The sequence below is a fragment of the Amblyomma maculatum genome, chromosome 1 (assembly GCF_055883805.1).
Source record: "Amblyomma maculatum isolate TAMU_Amacu chromosome 1, ASM5588380v1, whole genome shotgun sequence".
In the NCBI taxonomy this organism is placed as follows: domain Eukaryota; kingdom Metazoa; phylum Arthropoda; class Arachnida; order Ixodida; family Ixodidae; genus Amblyomma; species Amblyomma maculatum.
In genome coordinates, this window is record NC_139344.1 from 6,704,691 (window position 1) to 6,724,793 (window position 20,103).

The 20,103-nt window shown below is 47.5% G+C and overlaps 1 protein-coding gene across 2 annotated transcripts in view; it reads left to right on the forward strand.

Annotated features, from left to right (window-relative positions):
- The first annotated feature begins 3,010 nt into the window (after window positions 1-3,010).
- LOC146201570 (stearoyl-CoA desaturase 5-like) overlaps window positions 3,011-20,103 on the forward strand; it is a 102,910-nt gene continuing 85,817 nt past the window's right edge. The window contains exon 1 of one of the 2 annotated variants that reach the window (XM_084587652.1): window positions 3,011-3,037. The gene's annotated coding sequence lies outside the window, so the exon portion shown is untranslated. Of the gene's footprint in view, window positions 3,038-16,060; window positions 16,380-20,103 lie in introns of those variants that run through there. The other variant, XM_084587651.1, reaches the window with a different exon arrangement.

Here is a 20,103-nt window from a genome sequence, read left to right on the forward strand (position 1 = left end):
CTTTCTTATGAATGAGGATAATGTTTGCATTCTTCCATGGTTCCGGTACCGTCGATGACACTAGGCACTGCGTATACAGGGTGGCCAGTTTTTGTAGCACGGTATTCCCCCCGTTTTTTAACAAATCTGTAGTTATCTGATCCTCTCCAGCTGATTTCCCCCTTTTGATAGTTTCTAATGCTTTCTTGACCTCGTCCTTCATCACTGGTGTAACGTCTGACTGTTTTTCCCTACCGCCAATCTCATTACGGTCCTCACTACTTTGGCTGCTGTAGAGATCTGTATAGAACTTCTCGGCTACTTTGACTATCTTGTCCATATTCGTGATGACGTTGCCCGCCTTGTCCCTTATCGCATACATCTGGTTTTTGCCTATGCCCAATTTCTTCTTTACCGCTTTACAGAATGGAAGATGGAGTCCAAAGTCAGACTCCGCCCGCACCACTAATGTATCGCGGGTAGGCACTCACCTACATATTCTATGCTGAGGCATGCAAAAGTAAAGAAAAATAAAGAGCCTCTGCCCGCTACAGTGAAATAAAGCAATTCAGTCATTCAATCAAGGAAACTTGTCCTTGAGCCTAGGCTCATCATTCCTGGAGCCCTTGCTAAGGTCGCCATCTGGTCTCGACTGTGACGCAGGCATATATATATATACGTATATACGTATATATCGAGTGGTCCGTAATTTATTTCGGTGAACTGATGATACGACATTGAAACATGGTGAAATTCACCGCCGCCAAATGTCATTGTTTCTCATTCTCATTCAATAATAGGGTGATTCGAAGAAATTTCTTTTAGTGGGCTGAGTTGTACGGTACTAGGATCACTCAAGTCAAGTATCGAAGTTGCATGAGCCGTCACTCTGATGGGCTATCGGTCTCTTGACGTCATTAATGCGAATGACGTAATTAACCATTGTCATAGCAACCAACACCCGGTGGCTGCGACTGTAGCACCCCGTTCGGAGCTCGCAGCCTCAACGAATCGCGCATCTGGCCGGTGGTATTTGGTAGGTGACAAGGCCGCGAGCGCTGATTAATTGGCGGCTTGTGTGATGTGACGGGACCAGATGCGGGCTCGAGTTGGAATGAACTCTCTGCTCAGGCAGCTCCTTCCATATGTAAAGGAAAGAGGAGAATCGAACACGGTCGAACATTGTGTGTTATCGCCCCGATTGACTAAGTTGTGTCGTGACGTCTGAACTACGTGGTAATTGAAACTATGACCTGTATAGCTTAGCCGATGTCTGATCAATGACTGCCCTTTGCCTGAACTTTTACCTGGACCTTTGATTTAACATTTGACCTTCACCTAAGCCATGAGCCAAACCAGTGCTTCTCAGCACACTCCCATAAAGAGGTAATTCTTCTCCTATGTTCTCTTGAGCATACATACCCTGGTCAGTCGCCATTCTCAGAAATACTTGGGGCTAACAATTGCGTTCCATTTATTTTAGTGCTTAGCACTCTCGTTTGTTCATTCTTTTTTCTGCTAGCAAGAAACCAAACGCAGAAGGCATGACCATACCGTGTGCGGATAGCTGGTGCAAAAGGCAGATTTTTCTCATGTAGATGTTCAGCCCCTCAAGGTGAGCAAATTCATAACTGCGTGAAGAAGACGAGAGAAAAAAAAGAGGCAAAGTCGTACGCACATAACGCAGAAGCCCAACTTGAGTCTTTTCCAAATAAATAAAATTTCGAAAGAGCCTCTGTCTGATTTTGAGACTTAAGTCAGGACGGTATCAGGCTTGATTTTCTTCGAGGCTTGATACCTGGCTTGCTTTGGAACACGGCGCGAATATCAATCAGTTTGATGTTCTTAAGGACTGCTTCTTGGACTTCTTTTTTTTTTTTTTTTAAACATGCCGTCCGCTATGACGATAAAGTCGCCCTTATTAGATTTCATTTTGGACATTTGGATTTTCTTAATGTAGGAAACTATTCTCTTTACCTAGACTGTCGTCGAAGTGAGGCGACTTATGTTTCGTAACAGGCAGTCAGTCCACACTGCCAGGCATGGCACGCTCCATAGCCTGGTGAGAGACAAGCTGACCGACACATCGCACAGTGGCAGTAGTTCTGAACGGGCAGTCGGAGGTTCGACGTAAAACTTCGATCCTTTTTGTAGTGTCTCTTTAATAACTTCCAGCAGGTTAAAACTTTCTAGAAGAGAAAACAGCACTCTCCACCGTGGGCGTTCATCTTGCGATCGTAAGAGTAAGGCGCGTTCTGTGCCACAGAAATTCGGTAGTGTGCGTGGAGAGGGGTAAGGATTACTGAAACAGCTTCGTCGTGATCTAATCGTCGAACCCCTCAAAGACGACGACGTTCATCCAGTCCGAGTAAAGCCTCGCTCCCTTCCATGTAGGCTTCTGATTTCAAGATCTTACATATTCTACGAGCGTGGCCACAGAAAGGTTCCAGAGCACCGAACATCCTCTCGGTTTTGGGCGTTAGAAGCTTTTGTTAGAGGCAGTATGCCAAGATTCTGGACTGCCACGTTCACGGCGCAATCAGGTTTGCGTAGGTGACTGCGGCTTGTTTTCTGTTTCTTTGGGGTGCCTTGAAAATAGACTAAAAAAAACACCACAACAAAATAAAAAATCCGGCAAGCAGCGCAGCTGTCACTCTGGCTGTCAGTGCATGTGGCGTTCAACTCTGGAGCCAGTAGTTGTTATCCGGTTCCCGCCAGCATATCCATGGAGGAGAAATGCAAATTATCCCTTATGTAGAGGTTTGCCTTCCGCGTCTCTCATAGCCTTAGTCGCTTTGGAATGTTAAACCCTATTAATTAAACTCTTGCTTTGCACAGTGGCGTGACGAGAGGTTCTCTGCCATGTACGTAAATTTTTGTTTTTGTTTTTTTAAATCATATTTGGAGTTGTACGTCGGCTGAGAATGGGGGACTGCTTGCAAGCATGAATATTCTTTTTGTTCCGGAAAGTGTAATTTTGTGAAAGTGATATGTCTGAACCAACGCTCCTTGCAGGTGCAAGAAGATGAATTTCACCGACTTATACCCTCCGTGTAAGGTGAGGTTGTGTTATTGCTTATTTTTGGTTTTTGTCATGCTATCGAATGTATGTTGCAAATCTGAACACCGCCTGAAATCTTGTGATCGTATTGCCAAAGGTGTCTATCAAAAGAGTATTACCATCAGGGGAAAGAATATTTCCGTTTTATAACTGTCGACCCTGTTGCACTATGTCCGAGTAAAGACGGTGTAAGTTCTGTTCCTTCGACTGGGAGTGTTCTGCCAAGAGTACAGTGAACTGGGAAACACAACAGATACATCACCTGTTTGTCGTGTCTCCTCTGAGAATAAAGGCCGAGGTGTGCAACCTCTGCCCTTATCGATAATATTAATACACAAGTGCCTTCCGGAGTGTAGCCTGATGCGATAGCATTAGGAGTGCCCCGAACGCCTGAACTGTCCTCTGTCAGCGTCAGCGTCGGCGCGGGCATCGGCGTCTGCGTGAAGACTACACCTGGTTACCGTGGCAGATGGTAGGTGTTGTTTATATGGATTTCCCCCTATTAAAATAAAAGCAGCCTACGGTGCCTTAGGTGGCGTGGGCTGGGCAATATTATATTTATTTCTTGCTTTTATAGCCATACTAACAAGCACATTTTCCAACTAACCTGCAATACTTTAAGCGGTGTGGGGAGTCTCCTCACATCAGACTCACCTACATTCTGCCCACCTGACACAGTGGCAGGTGGTAAAGGCGAGAACTGTCTGGAGTCGTCGAGAGCGTCTTTGTGAAAGCTCGGTGTTAAAGTGGTCTGAGGTCTGTAGACGAGAAGCGACTGCGGATACAAACAGAAGACAAATAGAATGAGAATTTAAATGGAATCAGAACTGAAATAGAATATAATTGCAAACGAATCGCAATAGATAAAATTGAAATTCAAATAAATTGACGAGTGGGAAAGAAGTGCAATCGCATTTCCTCAGTGTCAATATAATTATTCGCCCCTACATATTTTTTAATGGGAACTTCTATCCCTTTTTTGCGTAACCAAGCCAATTTAACATCCGCCAAACCACTTTCCCTAGCTTCCACTGTATATTGAGTGCGTGAGCTAAGAACTTTCCAATATGGGAAGATGAATGGAGCCATTACTTTCTCACATTAATTTTTTTTTTTGCTATTTTAGTAAACATCGCTGCTGGACTATGGGGAAGGAAAGTGGAGGCTAGCGAAACGGATCCAAACTGATATGCAAAGGAAAATTTTAGCTATAGCGCTAAGGTACAGAAAGAGATAGGAGGGGGTCAGGCAACTAACCGAGGTAATAATGTTCTAATCGAAATCAAGAGGAAGAAATTGGCTGCGCAGGTCATATAATCTAAGTCAATATAACCGATGGTCACTGAAGGCAACAAATTGGATTCGAAAAAAAAAAAAAAGCAAGCATAGCAGAATCAGAGTCAGGTGAGCGGATGCGGTTAGCAAGCTTGCGGCGAATAAGGTGGTGGTAGATGGCACAAAAACTTGTTTATGGCAGCGATATGAAAGATGTCTTTAGCCTGGAAGAGGGCGTATTCAGGCTGATAACATGGTGATCTCAGTAAAGAAAGAAGAATCCAAGAAAAACAAGAGCCAGAAGAGGAGTTTGGACTATTTATTGTATCGAAATGGTTTCGTTTAGTTTATAGGGTTTAACGTCCCAAAGCGAGTTCAGTATATGAAAGACGCCATAGTGGAGGGCTCCGGAAATTTCGACCATCTGGGGTTCTTTAAAGGGTAACTGCGCACTTTTTGCAGAAATCGAGATTTTAAGGGCTTATAACGGTTTCTCACGCCGCGAACTCGACTATCTAATTAAATTTAGGCAGAAACAAGCGCCAATTGTCTTTTTTTAAGTTAAAATATGCGACCGGTACTGCCGCACCTCGAGACACGCCGCGGACCGTACCGCCGCCTGCGATTGGTCCAGCTATCGTGACGTCGTCGTGAGGACCCGAGACGCTGCCGATATGCATCCTGCGCTGCGCGGCATGTAGATCGCAGCTGTCACAGCTCTATGCGGCTTTATAAAAGCTGTTGCGGCACGCTAAAGTGACTATCTGGGCCTCGTCGTATGTATACGCACCAGATACGGCCGCAAACGACGCAGCATCGACGAAGCGAAGGCCAGCCATCTGCGTCCACTAGCATCGAAATGTGGCTCTGGCATGTAGAACGGCATTTTGCAAAGCTGCATAGGTTTTTATTAGCCGAAATTAGATGTATATGTGGGAGCGTTTCTACGACGAAGCGCTTCTAACATTACCTTTCTGACTCGGAGGCAGATCCAGGCGTCCCTAACGCTCTGCCTAGTAGAGAAGTGACTAAACCCGTTGAGGTGTTTGCTTGTTGTCTGACTAGCTGCGTGCGAACCGAGTACACGGTATATTCTTGATTGTGGTGTAGAGTGTTTTCGATTCTCTCGAGACATGGTGAGACCGATGATTCGGAACTGCATGTTCCAGCCACATATTTTGAACATCGAATCGCTTCCCGAAATGTTTGCATACAAATAAGATTCAGTTACCAGTAAAATAGTGTCATCGCTGCTGCGCTTGACGGTACTGAAGCTTGGTCGCACTTTTTTCCTTGAAGAGTTATGCTACGGCTCCGTGTTCAGCGAAAATTACGCCCAAGGTAGCAGAGCACCACCGAAGAGCCGGCGCTGGTAAATATGCCAGCAATGTCAAAGTCGACATGTTAAAATGATATCAGTGCACAAAATAGTGCGCGTAGGCATCCAGAACATTAGGTGCAAGTCGTGAGAGCAGGCAGCAAGCTCCAATGGTCAAGAATTTGTAATTGTTGGAACGGCAGCAACGGCCTGTATATTTCGAAACATCAAGTCCCCTTATGGATGCGATAATGACGTAACAGACAAAAATGTTTGAAAGCATCTTTGTCTTCGGCGTGGCCGAGTGGTTAGCGTAGAGAGCTACGGAGTAAGAGGTACAGAATTCGAAGCGCGCTAGTGCTGCAGTTTATTATTTCCGCAATTTTCGTTTTTAGCTTTTTATAACATAGTTGAAGTGCTTCGTTACTTTTCAGCTTTTATTTTTATCCGAGGCGTATTTTTTCTCCGGGCGACCAGTACGGCGCGTGCCATAATGCCGCGCCTCAATACGCACAGTCTCCAGCGTCATACAGGGTCCATAATCAGGTATGGCACTGGGGCGCTGGGACCCAGCGGCACTAGTTTGCAGTAGGGATGCGGCAGTGGAATATGCTATTTTAGCTTTCATATGTGCCTTAATCCATAGCAGTATATTCGCAATATCGCTTTGTATGTTTATGCTCGAGTGGTAACTATACGGGAAGCTTGACGCAACAGATAGTCGAGGCTCGCAGCCGCTGGTGGAAACCCTCCTTCCGAAAGGGAACTGTCCAAATTCGCTCGTGGTCAATAAAAAAAAAAAAAATCGGCTGCATGCCCTTTGCTCGACTGCGATTTTTTTCGTGCGAATAATCGTATTTTCGCGTAGGACTTTATATTATTTCACAGTAGGTGTTTATATATTGCTAGAAAATAGCTCTGCCATGTGCATTGCAGCTGGTCTCAGAATACAACATACTGAATTCAGCAATTATTGCAGTTTCCATTGCCCAGTAAAATTGTCGGCGTAAGCTTGTCGGTTTTCACAGAAGCGACCCACTGCGCTCGAAGCTTTTTGTCTTGCGGGAACTTGTGGAAACTGACATCGTCGCAGCCGAAGGTGCTCGTACACCAGAAAGCACAGCAGTACCGCATGTTGGGACGGGTGTTCAACTCAAGCGACACGTTGAACTTCCCCAACTTCGAAACACGAGCAACAACACAGGCTAAAAACGCACTCGGGCTGCTGGGAGCGCCTGGCCTATCCTCACGGTGACGTCACGCACGCCGGCGCGGGTGAGGTTTTTCTCATCACTCTCCTTCTCTCTTGCGCCATCGCGGGCCGCGGGAAGTTTGAACGGTGCGCTTTCAATCGGCGATTGCTTTGGTGTTTTCGCAATAATCGCAAAAATAACTTCACAGACCTGACCAACAATGAGTCTACTTCAGTATAGTTGAAGGTGAGCAAGTTTGAAAACCACTGCAGTTTCCCTTGAACGTGCATTGGCATCACACAGTATGCAAGTGCCTTTGTTTTCGCCTCCATCGAAAAGCGGCTCCGCGGTCGGGATCGGAAAGAGCAAACGATGGCGACTCTGCTGACAGCAGAGAAATCTGGTTCGCGGGTATATTGTCGCCACCTATTATTTAGCACGTTAATCCTCCGAGGTCGCCACCTTCCAAGCGACAGTTCTACGAGCTGCTCAACGTTTTCCAACCAGTACCGACGATTGCATGAAATCATACACGAGATGCAGGTATCCCGCACTAGCTGAAGTGTCCTGGTGTATACATCTCAGAGTAGTCCTGCACACGCAATCTGAAATATTTGCTCACTCTAGTCACGCAGCGGTATTGAAAGCGTCGCCTTGTATACTCTTGACAACTGCAACAGCTACTGTTTCCATTTGTGCATCAGCGACGGCCTAACGAAGGACACGGCCTTCACTCTCGCCTCCCTTACGTACGATGAGATGCGGGACATTCTGGAATTCCCGTGATTACTGACACTGAAGCACAGTACGTCGAAGGCTATAGGAACCTTGCTCAAAATGCTTATGCCTTGCGAGTGCCTTATCAAGTCTGCTCGAATTGCGAAGCGCGCGAGCATCGCGTGATTGATGGCACATGTTCCGAAATTAAGAAGGACCCTCCGCGTTTGCCCGGCAGCTCAGCGGGTTCGCGGGTCTCATCTCGACCTCGGCTGCCTCATTTTGATTGGGGCGAAATAAAGAAAATTATTTTTATTCATATTGCACGTACGCTTAAGAATCCCGGGTGATCGAAATTAACCAGGTGCTCTGCACTTTACCACGGCCCTCCCAGTTTTCAGTGTTGCTTTAGAGTCTGAAAATTGTTAATGTATTGAAGCAATTCATATACAGAAGCAGATCAGGAGGAAAAAAGTTATCAGTGTTACTTTGCCCCTTTCTTACCGTAACATGACGCAAAAGTACAGTAGTTTTCCTCCGTAGAATAGCCTCGCAACCATATCAAAGTTATTGCGCAGAGATAGCTACGAGATATGATCCAGAGAGAGCATAGTCCTTTCTAGCACCCACTGTCTTCCACCCCATTTGAGTTTGTACTTTTGCCGGCAGGCAGGAACCGCGTAAACGCTAAAAGCTGCTTTTCCTTGTCCCCTCGACGGCGTGCATGACTCACTCCGGTTTCAGTGAGTACGTATAATACGTCGCTGCGAAAGACCTGCGATAGCATGACACGAGGTGAAGGAACGGCAGTGGGCATCCATAGGCATGAGCGCTGCATGCCATTTGTGGCGCGTCCCTGTAGACAAAGCGGCGTGTCATCACTGGGCGGAAAAGTTGCACTACGCAGACGATTGCACGTACCGACGCCGTGGAGTTTGTTGCGCGAGCAACACTTGATTGTTAGTATTATTTCTGTCGCTCAGTCTCTGCGAACACTCTTCTTTATTTTTTCTTTTTCGCCCCATCCCCCCGAGCGACATCCGCGAAAGAATTTCGCGAAGGCGTGGGCACCCATTCCTCGTCCCACTGTGCCAGCGCTCAGCGCAGGAGCTGGAGAAAGTTAGCCTCTGCTACGAGGGCCCCGCTTAAGCTTTCCGAAACCACAGGAAACTATGCGGGCCCAATAAACACTGTGCAGTATCTGCGCACAGATGCTCTTTTGCGGGGAATAGTAATAACAAGGGGCAACGCGAGGCCCAGATCAACTCGTTTCCACCGCTTTCTCGTCTCGTTTTTCAGCGTTTCATCATGGATAAGGTACAGAATATTTATGACAGGTTACGAGGTCCGCGTGATATTAATATTCTCTCAGGTGGCCTCGAGTTTAACCTGCTTAGGGGCACACACTCGGCCTTCATCAAAATGTGCCTAATTCTGTCTTATCTTACTTTATAATGGGCTTTTCATGAGACAGAATGCTTGGATTAGTACGCGAAACTCGCAACTTTAGGCGACCTCCATAGTGTGCAAACCAAACTGAATTCGTTGGGCTTCCTTTCTTTTTCTTTAACGAAAACTCAAATTCCGAGAAATATGCGAGATTCAGACTTTCATTCCGCTTCTAATGCAGAAAGAAATTCTCGAGAGTGCAACAAGTTTTAACTGAGGCCACTTCTAATAATGTTTGTTAAGTAACAGCAGTTGTTGGCGAGAATAAAAGTAGCAGTGAGAGCAGCCAAAGCAAGCATGCAACTGGTAATTATTGCATATCGCATAACGCATATCGTGCCATAAATAAAATACAAGCACAATACATCAAAACCTACATAAACAAGCAACAAGCAAAATAATTGTCGCACATCAAGTTTTAAGGTGAAATATATAAAATTGGCATCTAAGCCAACCTAAAGATGGTGCTACTAAACAGTACACCGTAACGAAATCTAAAATTTGGAAAATTAAACCACAGGGGTTTGAAACGCAAACGTAGTACAAATGTTTTGTGGGTAATATAATGCTGTATTACTAAAATTTGAATTGGTAAAATTATCAGTGATAGTAAATTGTTGCAAACTGTGACCAATAGTTACCGGTAACCAAGTGCATCAACAATAAATTTGGCGAGCTCTGTAATACGGAGCACATTAAGTACGCGATATAACCGGCGTATGTAGAGAGTACCGAGTGTTCCGAGTACCATACATCTGCAGGCATACTGAATATGCTGAAGAGGCACTAGTTGCCAGTGATATGTCAATAGGAAAGTTGTTATGCAGTAGTCTAAGTTAACTATTGAGCTCGTGAAATGTTACGTCATGAACGGAAATAAATAAAGGAAAATTCTCCTGAATAAAACCTTACCAACTACAAGATTAATTCACCCGTCCCCTTAGCCCTACTGGTCGTATTTAGGTTTTGCTTTGACTTGAGGTGAGTACGGGCTTCCTGAGGCGCGTGCTGTCCCAGTGCAGTTCGCCATGCGAAACAGTTTGAACATCATAACAAGGCATTTCCGCAACCAGGACATGCCACACGCATTATCAAAGCAGTTCTCTTCACCATTTTAACCCGTCCTTAGCGAAGGCTGCCACATTTCCCCTTGAATGCCACTTACGCGACGGCCACAACGTGCGTGTTTGCGACGATGCTCTGTGTCATGTCTTATGCAATAGACATACGATCCGGGGCTGCGACGCTTAAGTAAGAGCGACGCTGCTGATTTATGAAAAGAAGGCCCGTCTGCAGCTTCTGATTTCCGTGAATCATCTGCGGCGCTTAGAAGCCGGCATGTTGTGCACATTTCCGCCGAACTTCCAAGGCGACAAAGTTTGCCCCCATACGTTACGCAAACTGCTCGGATGGCTGAGCGTCAAGGCTGTAGCAGTTGCGGCGGAAGTGAAGCTCTTATCCTCTCACTAAGCCAGATTTGCTACGGGTTACTTCACCAGCCCGCAGAACTAGAGCGCTTCGAGAGAAAGGCGCAATAATGAGCACACCGCGGGCCCTGTTTCGTTTGACCGCTGGTATACGAGACCGCATTCGAGCAGAGCCTCCGATGTTTGTCGGCTTGAATACGCTAAGGACTGGAGTGCCGCAACCAGAGTTGACTGTTGATCGTGGTTTATCGTCAAAAGCAGCAGCAATATTCTCGGTCCCGTCCAGTGCCGCACAAATGCACTTCCCGGGTATCTCCAAAAGCCCAGTCCTTCGCGTTGTTGCAGCGTCTAAACATTTGGCGCATGGAGACAAAGAAATCTAATTATAAAAGGTTATGTTTTAATTCATCGAGTCATTTGGGGCGATAACAAGCCGCCCAAAGCACACCACCAAACCATATTATTAAAAGTTTAACTCATTTTTTCCTGCCTGACATAAATACCAGGCAGAGTGAAACCTTATGCTAATGAACTTCGGACTTACTTCGATAATAGTGAGTTCTGTTTTAGTTCTGTTTTAGTTCTGTTTTAAAATTTTTTTTACGCGCGGTTTTTCTTATGTTTTTAAATTGAATAGTAGACCCAAGGGTTCAAATCCGCATATAGTCTCGGGCAACGCGCGAGTAAGTACATTTTCCGTTTCTCTCCGCCTCTCTTCTTTCTCTTGATTCAAAGATGGTTTCGTTGGAAAAGTTAAAAACTCTCGGAACTTATTCTTTACTTGAGTTCGGAATGTACTCGCTTTCTGATGTGTAGTTTCTTGAAGTGTATTTTAGCAATTTAGCTGAATTGGCGCGTTGCGCCGAGTAAGCACATGGCTACAGAAGCAACCTGGGAGAGAAATATACGAAAGGACTCCGGGGAAAGGAGAGAGAGGGTAAAGTGGATTCGACAAAGCAGTGAAAGCGAGAAGGCCTTTTATGGTTTCATACTTTTAAGGTCGCTTGACCTCCTAAAAACGGCAAGGACTCGCTGTCTGGCACGAAGAGTCGAGGACTGGTTGCCCCACCTCTTCGAATGCAATTCTCGTCTGTCGAATTCACGAGGCACGCCGCACGCATGGTGAATAACATATCCGAGACGAAATAGGGTTTGGCTTGGCTGGTTTTGTTTATAGGGATTAACGTCCTAAAGCGACTCAGACTATGAAGACGCCGTAGTGGAGGACTCCGGAAATTTAGACCACCTGGGGTTCTTTAACGTGCACTGACATCGCATAGCACACGGGCGCCTTGCTTTTCACCTCGAGAAGAAAGAGGCAGGAGGACATACAAAAAAATATTGCAGACGATATTCGCTTTATTGATGTCCTCATGTGGGTATCCTTAAGTTCGTAATGAACTATATTGAAGCAGCTTAGACCAAAAGCAATGGCACATGTACATTAGGCTCTTTTTGTACCTTAAGTCCGATTTGGCAATTTATCTACGGAGGATGGATACAAATCCTGTACAAGGTTATCAGATAATTACATCCAAAAGCGTCGGGAGATAAAATGGCACTTTGGTTTGGTACCTAGTGGTCCGTCAACGCATTTCTTGTTGCACTGGATATTACAAAACGCACTGTGGTGGCATTAGTCCTTTTTTCCTTCGCATATCACCAGACGCCCAGTAACATAAAACATATACCTTTTTGACTTTATTTAACGCATTCAAACCTTTTGACAAGCAGCGAGAAAAGTTGATGCCGAAATGCTCCAACATCAAAAAAAAAAAAAAAAAAAACTCAACTACTTTCTTCAAGAATTGTACAGAAAGAAAACTGTCATTTTTAAACTAAAAATTACATTTTTTCAATACTTCGAGAAAGCTGCTTAAAAAAATAATCCAAGCGGTCTATACGAAATGGGAGATACTGACATTTATTTTAGAAATTTTGAGATGTTTGGCCTGTGACAATAACGCGCATCCGACCGGCCAGCAAGGAATGTGAAATGACAGAGCGTACCACCGCTGACGCTGAATTTTCAAATTCCGGCAGCGGCCTGTCCTCTCTGACCTTTCATGATCAAATGAGTCCACTGATCAAAGATTTAGCACTCCTTGCACGCTGCTGTCTTTCAGGTATCTCCGATAACGTCGAGTTGAGAGCGCCCGACTTTGTTCGCGATTTTTGGTTTTGACGGTCCCCAGCGGTCGAACTCTTGAAGTGATCTTCATTATCCCGCCAGGCCAAACAGCTGAGCGCCGTCGTGTCTTTTGCACCTTCCATCACATCGGTCAGGAAAGCTGGCCTAATGCGATACCGGCAAGATGAACGTGACACATTTGAGGACGCGGAATCGTGGGGTGCATTCGCAAGGCGCCGGGCGCACTGGCGCCGACTCGGACATGATTTCGGGAGGCCTATCGGGGCGGAAGCGCGTACGACTGAGGCGCCGAAGCTCTTGTTATTGAGAATCAGCAAGCAAAAATTCGTAGAGGCTCAATTTTCTTTTTTTTTTTTTTCTTATTGCGCTCATTCTGCTCTGCCCAGCGTTCCGCTGGAGACTGCGGAGCCACCACACCGCGAGAATGGCCGGGAAAAAGCGGTAGAAGCCGGTTTCTTTCATTCGCGCTGATAAGGTGAAAAGAGAGACTGCCGAGAGAGCCGGATACTGTAAAAGCAAACTTCAAAAACTCAGCTCTCAGACGAGGAAAAACATTGAAAGTAGAGAAATACGAACGGGAAAGAGAAAGTAGAAACTAACTGAAATTAATTGTGGCCAGCATTTATTGCCACTTGACACATTCGAGGCGCGTGCATGTGGGCTTTTTTTTTTTTCTCTCCTCGTGTAAATGTCTACCCTTTACATACCGCACTTGGTTTAGTTTAGGTTTTTAGGTTTTAAAATCCCAAACTGACTCAGGATGAGGGGCGGCGTACATGAGGACTCCGGAAATTTCGACCACCTAGCAATCTTTAACGTGCGCTGGCATCGAAAAGTACACGGGCATATCTCCATCGCAATTGTTCATTTAAACACCTCGAGGAATGAAAAAATATATCCTACTCACTAAAAGGATTGGGGGAAAGCGTATACTGGAACACTGCTTTCCGAACGCTGCTCTTAGCCGCTTACTTTTCGTCCTCTAATGGCAGTTGGCGTATATAAGACCGCCAAAATACGCTCCAGGGAATATTGAAAATGAACGTAGATGGAGAGACGCGTAGTAAAATCTGAAGCGTCCGAATAGTGGCACTCAAAGAAGAAAAAAAATAGCCCACTTAATAGCCCTATTCGTTCATCAATTAAATCACTCAAAATTTTCAGTGTTTACGTTTTGAACGCTCACCCGTGCAACTGTAAAAATTTGGGCGCCATTTTTCTTTTACTGCACTGATTGTGACTAAAAGAAAGTCGGTTCTATCACATTCATTTCGACATCTGAACAATGGCGCCCATTATGTGCCGGCCTTCACGCCTTATATAGGCAGTAATTTCGCCTTTCACAATCTCGACGCCTCCATCGTCGTATGGTAGGCTGCTCAATCAGCAACAAAGGCTACGAAAAATCTCAAAATTTCATCGCAAGCCCTCCTGTGAGTGCATTGTCCAGTTCACCTGCGGAATCCTCAGAGCTCTGCCGGCGGAACGCGTGTAGTGGGGTGAAGCAGGCTTGAGAGAAAGTTTTCTGCTATCCACCCTTATTTGACTCCTGACAAATTCCTGTGATATTTACGCGCCTCAGGTCTATCCTCTTGTTTCATCTAACACTTGCGAAATCTAAAAGAGGTCCTGAGTTAAACGCCAAAATAAGTTTCGTATATATAGGCCATTTACTCCTCGTGTATTAGTATTTGTTCTTTTTTTATTTTTGCTCATCTCTTGTAACACTCCACTGCGAATTATGACCTTTTTTTTTTTTTGTTAGGCGGTGGCGGTTCCTCTGATTTCTTTTTTTTCTTGCATGCATGTATTCTGTCTTTTTCCGCTGAGGGCACAAGAGTATTTGAAAGGTTGTAGTGTGGCCGTGTGCAGTGTTGCCGGCAACTAAGGTACCGAGACCTAGCCAAGCGTCACAGCTTATATTGCCATGATTATTTGTGTATGTGTCGAAGCATTATTGTGTTACCTGATTTTGTTGATAAGTAGACAAAGGAACAAAGAAAGTAATTAAGCAAGCAATTCAGCTCATATTAAAGCTACCGATTGAACACTCAGGGATTGAACGGATGAAGCCATACCAAACCACCAACCATACTGGCCCGGCAAATCTCTTAAAATTAAACGCAATCTCCAGCTTGCCGACCCAATGAATATAGACATTAACTTTTTTATGTTTATTTGATTTCTGTGTTTTAATGTCCCGAAATCACTCCGGGCAAAGGACGCCGAAGTGGAGGGCTCCGGATAATTTGGACCCCATTGGGGTCTTTAACGTGCACCGACATCGCACAGCACACAAGGAAATCGCATTTCGCCTCCATCGAAATACGGCCGCCGCGGCCTGGGTCAAACCCGTGTTCTCTTACTGTAATCAAGCTTCTTGATCCCGGAACCTTTCCTGAGAAATTGGGCAACCGTATTGAGAAAAATGATGAAATCGTGGAAAATCCTGAAACTTCAGCGGAAGCCTGAAAACGCCGCATGTTGCGAGAAAAAAAAAGACAGTTAAAACGAATCGTACTAAGGTAAACGCGAACTACTGCGGCGTCTCGCCGAGCTCGTTAAGTGACTAGAGAAAAGCGATAAGTCGCCCAGACGCAAACGCCCTCACTTCGTCCTCCTTTCTCGGGCGGCGAACGTATCAAACCTACTGGGTCGGCGACAAGAGCGAATGCAAGAGCGCAGCAGCCCGAAGGCTCTAGACTAGACGTATCCTCCAAGGTCACGTGATCCACTCTGCCCAAAATTCGGCATCAGGACCCGCGGGCACCGAGCAGCGTATGCAGCGTAAGGAGACGCATGCTATGACACAGGGGAAGAGTGCAATAGGGGGGGGGGGGGGGGGGGGGGGCGGCATCTTACTGGGTCACGGCTGCCTGCGGCGGTAGCAGCACCTTGACAGTGAAGATGGGAGGGAGAACGCATTCTTCTCAGTCACTTTGCGGGAGGAGCATTGCACTGAGGTCTCCCCAGTCTCGGTTAAGGCGTATCAGCCGCCAGGTGAGCAACTGGGCAGCGCCGCCGCGTGCCCGTCGACAGAATTCGGGCAGCGCCCGTGGCTGGCCCGCGGAGCTGAGGCAACGGCGACGCAACTTGTTCGCCGTCATACTCGCCGAAAGGAGGCAACGAACTATCGCGCGAGTGCGGAAAACGGGCGGCAGAGACAGAGGCACGCGGAGAGGGGGCGAAGCGGACCGTTGAGCGACCCAGACCCAGTTATTTTGTGTTTGCATCCGCGCTGCGTCCCTCCTCTCTCCCGCCGCTCCTCTCGCTCTTCCTGCATTCACTTCCCCTTCTCTCCGCTCAGGCCGGCATCTTCCGCGCGGGGCTACGGGGCCACGCATCGCCGCCTCCCACATCCTCTCTCCTCTTCTAGCTCTCTCTCCCCCACTCTCACGTAATATGGCCTCTCCCCGCTACACAAGCGACGTAGCCCTCCTCCAAAAAGACTGAGGGAGAGAAGAAGCCACCCGTTGTTAGGTCATAACGTCAGCCGGTCCTGGCCAAAAACGCAGTCGAGGCCCCACCAAGAACGTGACTCCTTCGCGGAGAGACCAGCCCTAGCGCCGGCACTGCGCCGCCAATCTGTCCATGTGCCATCATCCCGCACGCACCTGAGTTCCGACCTGCCGACTTCCGTCTTCTCGTCCGAGGAGTTTCTTGCGGGCTCAACTGTTTCGTATTGTCCGGTGGTGACTTACTGTTGGCGAGCGCGAGTCTAGCGCCGTACCCCTTCTCCAGCACGGACCCAAAAGCGCCGCCGCTGGGCCAAGATTTGCTCGAGGACTAACCGTCCACGTCAACCCAGGTGAGGGCGGCGACGTTCGTACATCTCGCTGAATAGGAGCCAACTAGTGCCTCCTCGCGGTACCCCCGCTCGGTTCTCGTGAGATTCTGTAGGGCAACCTAAAAGTGGCGACTTCAGATTTCTTCTTCGTTCCGGTCTGCGTAGTACAAGGCATGTGCCGGCGGCGTGCACTGGTCCAACCTGCGCAGCGAACGTGGGCGCGCGCAGGCGCAGCAGCCTGCATCCTCGGCTTTCTGAGCATACCTATATCTGTCCTCATGGGTTTTTACACAGCCTACTTTGTTCGTTCATATCCTGTCCATTCTCAGCGTCTGAAACGACCTCGGTCTCCTCTTCCTAGTGGCCTGTCTACAGAGCGCTTTGAATCCGCAAACAAGGCCGCAGATCGACTACTGTTTTCTTTTACCATTTGTGTTGTTGGCTGGTGCCCAGCGGTAAGAATTGGCTAACACAATCCTTTCAGGCAGCAGGTCTCGTTGGAGATAAAAAGGGGAGGCTTTTTTTATCTCCAATGACGCCGTCATCAAGCGATAAAGCAGTAGTGAACTAGATATGTGTACATCTCTACTTAGGTTTTCTGAATATCGGTTCCATCAATTGTCCGTCCGTTATTATATCCCGCCCGAATGTAAATTTTATTTGGGCTGCCCCTCAGGAAGTGTGGTGCAGATATAGGGGAAACGGGGAGGGGGGGGGGGGGGGGGGGGGGGGGGGGCACTGAAATTTCTAAGTGGCATTTGAATGACCGCAGGACATACTCCCCTTATCCTGTTTCCTGGAAATTTCATTTCCCTTTCTGCTGCTTGAGTGACCCACTACATTCATTTTTACTTGGTTGATGAAGCCTGGCTGTTTGTCACATGGGCCTTTTCGTAGCTCGGTCAGATCGGTGTATGGAGCAAATCAGCGAAGTAAAAGTGGGTGATATTTGTAGGGAAGCAACACTCTTAGGTATCGTCTAATGACTAGTGAATAAAGAATAGTTGCGTAGGGTAAATGTTAAATGCGACTCCATTTCGCCGGAGCTGCAGTGGCTCAATATCCTGCATTTTCCTTCCGCACCATAGCAGCAATGCGGCTCAAACAATGACTTGAATAATTTATTGTTCCTCAAAAATAATCAACATCAACAATGAAAGGACATCGCACGGTTCGCAAGATCCCGCATGTACCTACGCAGAAATAATTTTCGTTTCTGGTTAACGCTATGCAGCGGTTGGCGCGAAGCATCCGTATACCCCATACAACAGTGGTCCAAGTGTGACGAGGTCGAGCAAAGGTTTCGGAAACACGAGAACAATTTGAGACACGTGAAGCTGCATAAAGTCTTCAAGCACGTCGACGACAAAGCTTCGTTTCTTTTGCAGAATTCAGTATGTGTTCGGTAAGGTGTCACCAACAGTATGCATTGATGTAGACTCGGGAACTTGACGCTGTCATAAGGCAAATTACGGCCTTTCGCTGCATTCAAGTATTTATTAACAGCTCCCTCCTCGGATTACATGTTTCCAGTGTTTAGGGGTTTGTTTTCAGCTTTGGCGTGCCGTAGCCGAAAGGTCGCGCTCTCTCCCGCAGGCCTGGGCTACAGATAAGGATCACCTGAGCCGACGATCAATCCGGCACTCTTGAGGATGCGCAGTGTAGAGTCACGTGCTCGAGAAGTGAGTGGAGGAGTAAGGATTGAAGGACAATGCAGTGGGTGTAATTACGAATAATAGATGCCTCAGAGTTTAACATTTCTTACCCGTCTAGAAGCTGGATCTATTGCAATTACGAATACGCTTGAGGCGCTGAGTCCTTCGAGGACAACCAGAGTAGCCTTATGAAGCGTGAATGGGCTGTTTTCTTATACATCTGTGAAAGTAACAGTGTGCGATATGATGCAACGTCGTAGGTCCGGAATAATTCCGATCACCAGGATTTCTCCAACGTGCGCCATGATCTCGGTACAAGGGCGTTATCGCAATCCGCCTTCATCTAAATGCGGCCGCCGCCGCGGCGGGCATCCGATCCTGCCAACTCGCGGTCCGCAGCCAAGCGCCTTTGAGGCGCTCGGCCACCGCGCAGTTTCTCGGGTCTAGACGTAAGTCGCCGCCGTAAGTGGTTCAAGGCCGCAGCTGAAAGCGTTGAGAGTGTAGTAAAATAAACTACCTTAACGTATACCGGAGACTCTGCAGCACAGTCTATCAGTGTCTGCAGTACGAGCGTCGGGTTCGCGTGTAAAGCTCAGTTTAGCAGGTGCCGATGTCTCAGTGCGTGAATTTTCCTTAGCATTGTCATCAGACCGACAGGCTGTCCCGTGGCCTTGATATCATTCGCGCAGCGCGGGCCTATTGTTGTTGTACTTCGAGCTAAAACAATATGATACGGAAGCGGGCGCTGCACTGCAAAGGAAAACAAAAAGTTATTTTTTTTTTTTCATCACGGGAAAGCACCACTTTGCAAAAGTCACCAGCAGGACGCGTTTTCAACAGCAACATTGTATGCACGGTCCACTGAAGCGGACGACAAGTCTAAGAAAACACACACTGCGCGCGGTAGCTGGCGCTCACGCAACGTGCCTCCTCAGCGCTCCCCCGCAAAATCAAAAGTTGCACAACAACTCGGGGCTAAGAGGCGCACAGAGACACGCAGGGGGAGGCCGCTGAGACACCAAAGAGTTGCGGCCCCCCATCGGCCGCCGCCATGAGTAGCTGACCTCGAACTCTGCGCCGCGGAAACAAAGGGCCGATTGTGGCCTCGCGTTCTCACGTTGACCTCCTCTTGGGGCGGGTTACATAACGGAGCGGAAAGTCTGCGCTCATCGCGCGCCCGGACAGACGCGGAGGCGCAGCGCCGGCTGCCGACGGCCTATGAGAAGCAACGAAACACCACTCGGCACGTATGCCAAGCGGGTTGCAGTGACAAGCGCAGAAGCCTCCGGTACCGCCGGCGGCTGGTTGACCTGATCTGCGGCCGTCGTGGGCTCCTCAAAGGGCGGTGTTGCTTCCACGGAGAAAACTGCGCGCTCACTTGCCCATCCGCTCGGTCACTTTGGAAAATGACGGTCCCATTTTCGCCGCCGCAGCGAAGTGTTTCTGACAGCTTATAAAAGCGCGGTTTAGCCATTAACAATACTGTGTCTTCTTCTGCACAATAGACACAGAGTCGCGCGCTTTCGCGAAAGTCAGTACGAAAGCTTACCGCTTGGAGGCCCTTGTTATTAGGCTGGCCTCATTATCCTCGCGGTAAATGTGTCGGCAATCGTGCTATCTGTACCCTCCATCTGAAAAAGAATTGCAACTTCTAACGCGCAGCGTAAAGTAGTAACTTTAGCGAACGTAGCTTTCGTTAAAAGCGCCATTAGAGCGAACGCGCACTAGTGTTGACATATACAGCATGCCACACCTACACCAGTAATCGATCCACTGTTGTATTTGAAGATCTTTTCAGAAGTCCTGCAGATGCAAGGCGATTGTCCCATTGTTTTCTTGGTTACTTTGCCGCGACAAACTGTCAGCGAAGCTTCCTGCGGTTACTTGTGAAATCAGAAAAAGGGCTGTCAAGGAAGCCATGCTGTGCTTAGTGGCATGAGTAACTGTGCTTCTATAACAGAAATGCCTTGCCGGGCTGTGTCTTTAGCCGCTTTAACAGCCGGTATATTCTGTTGGATATAACGTCCCAAAGCTGTCCGTTGTCAAAAGGGGGACGCCTTAGGGGGAGGGGGGGGGGGGAGTTTGTTGAC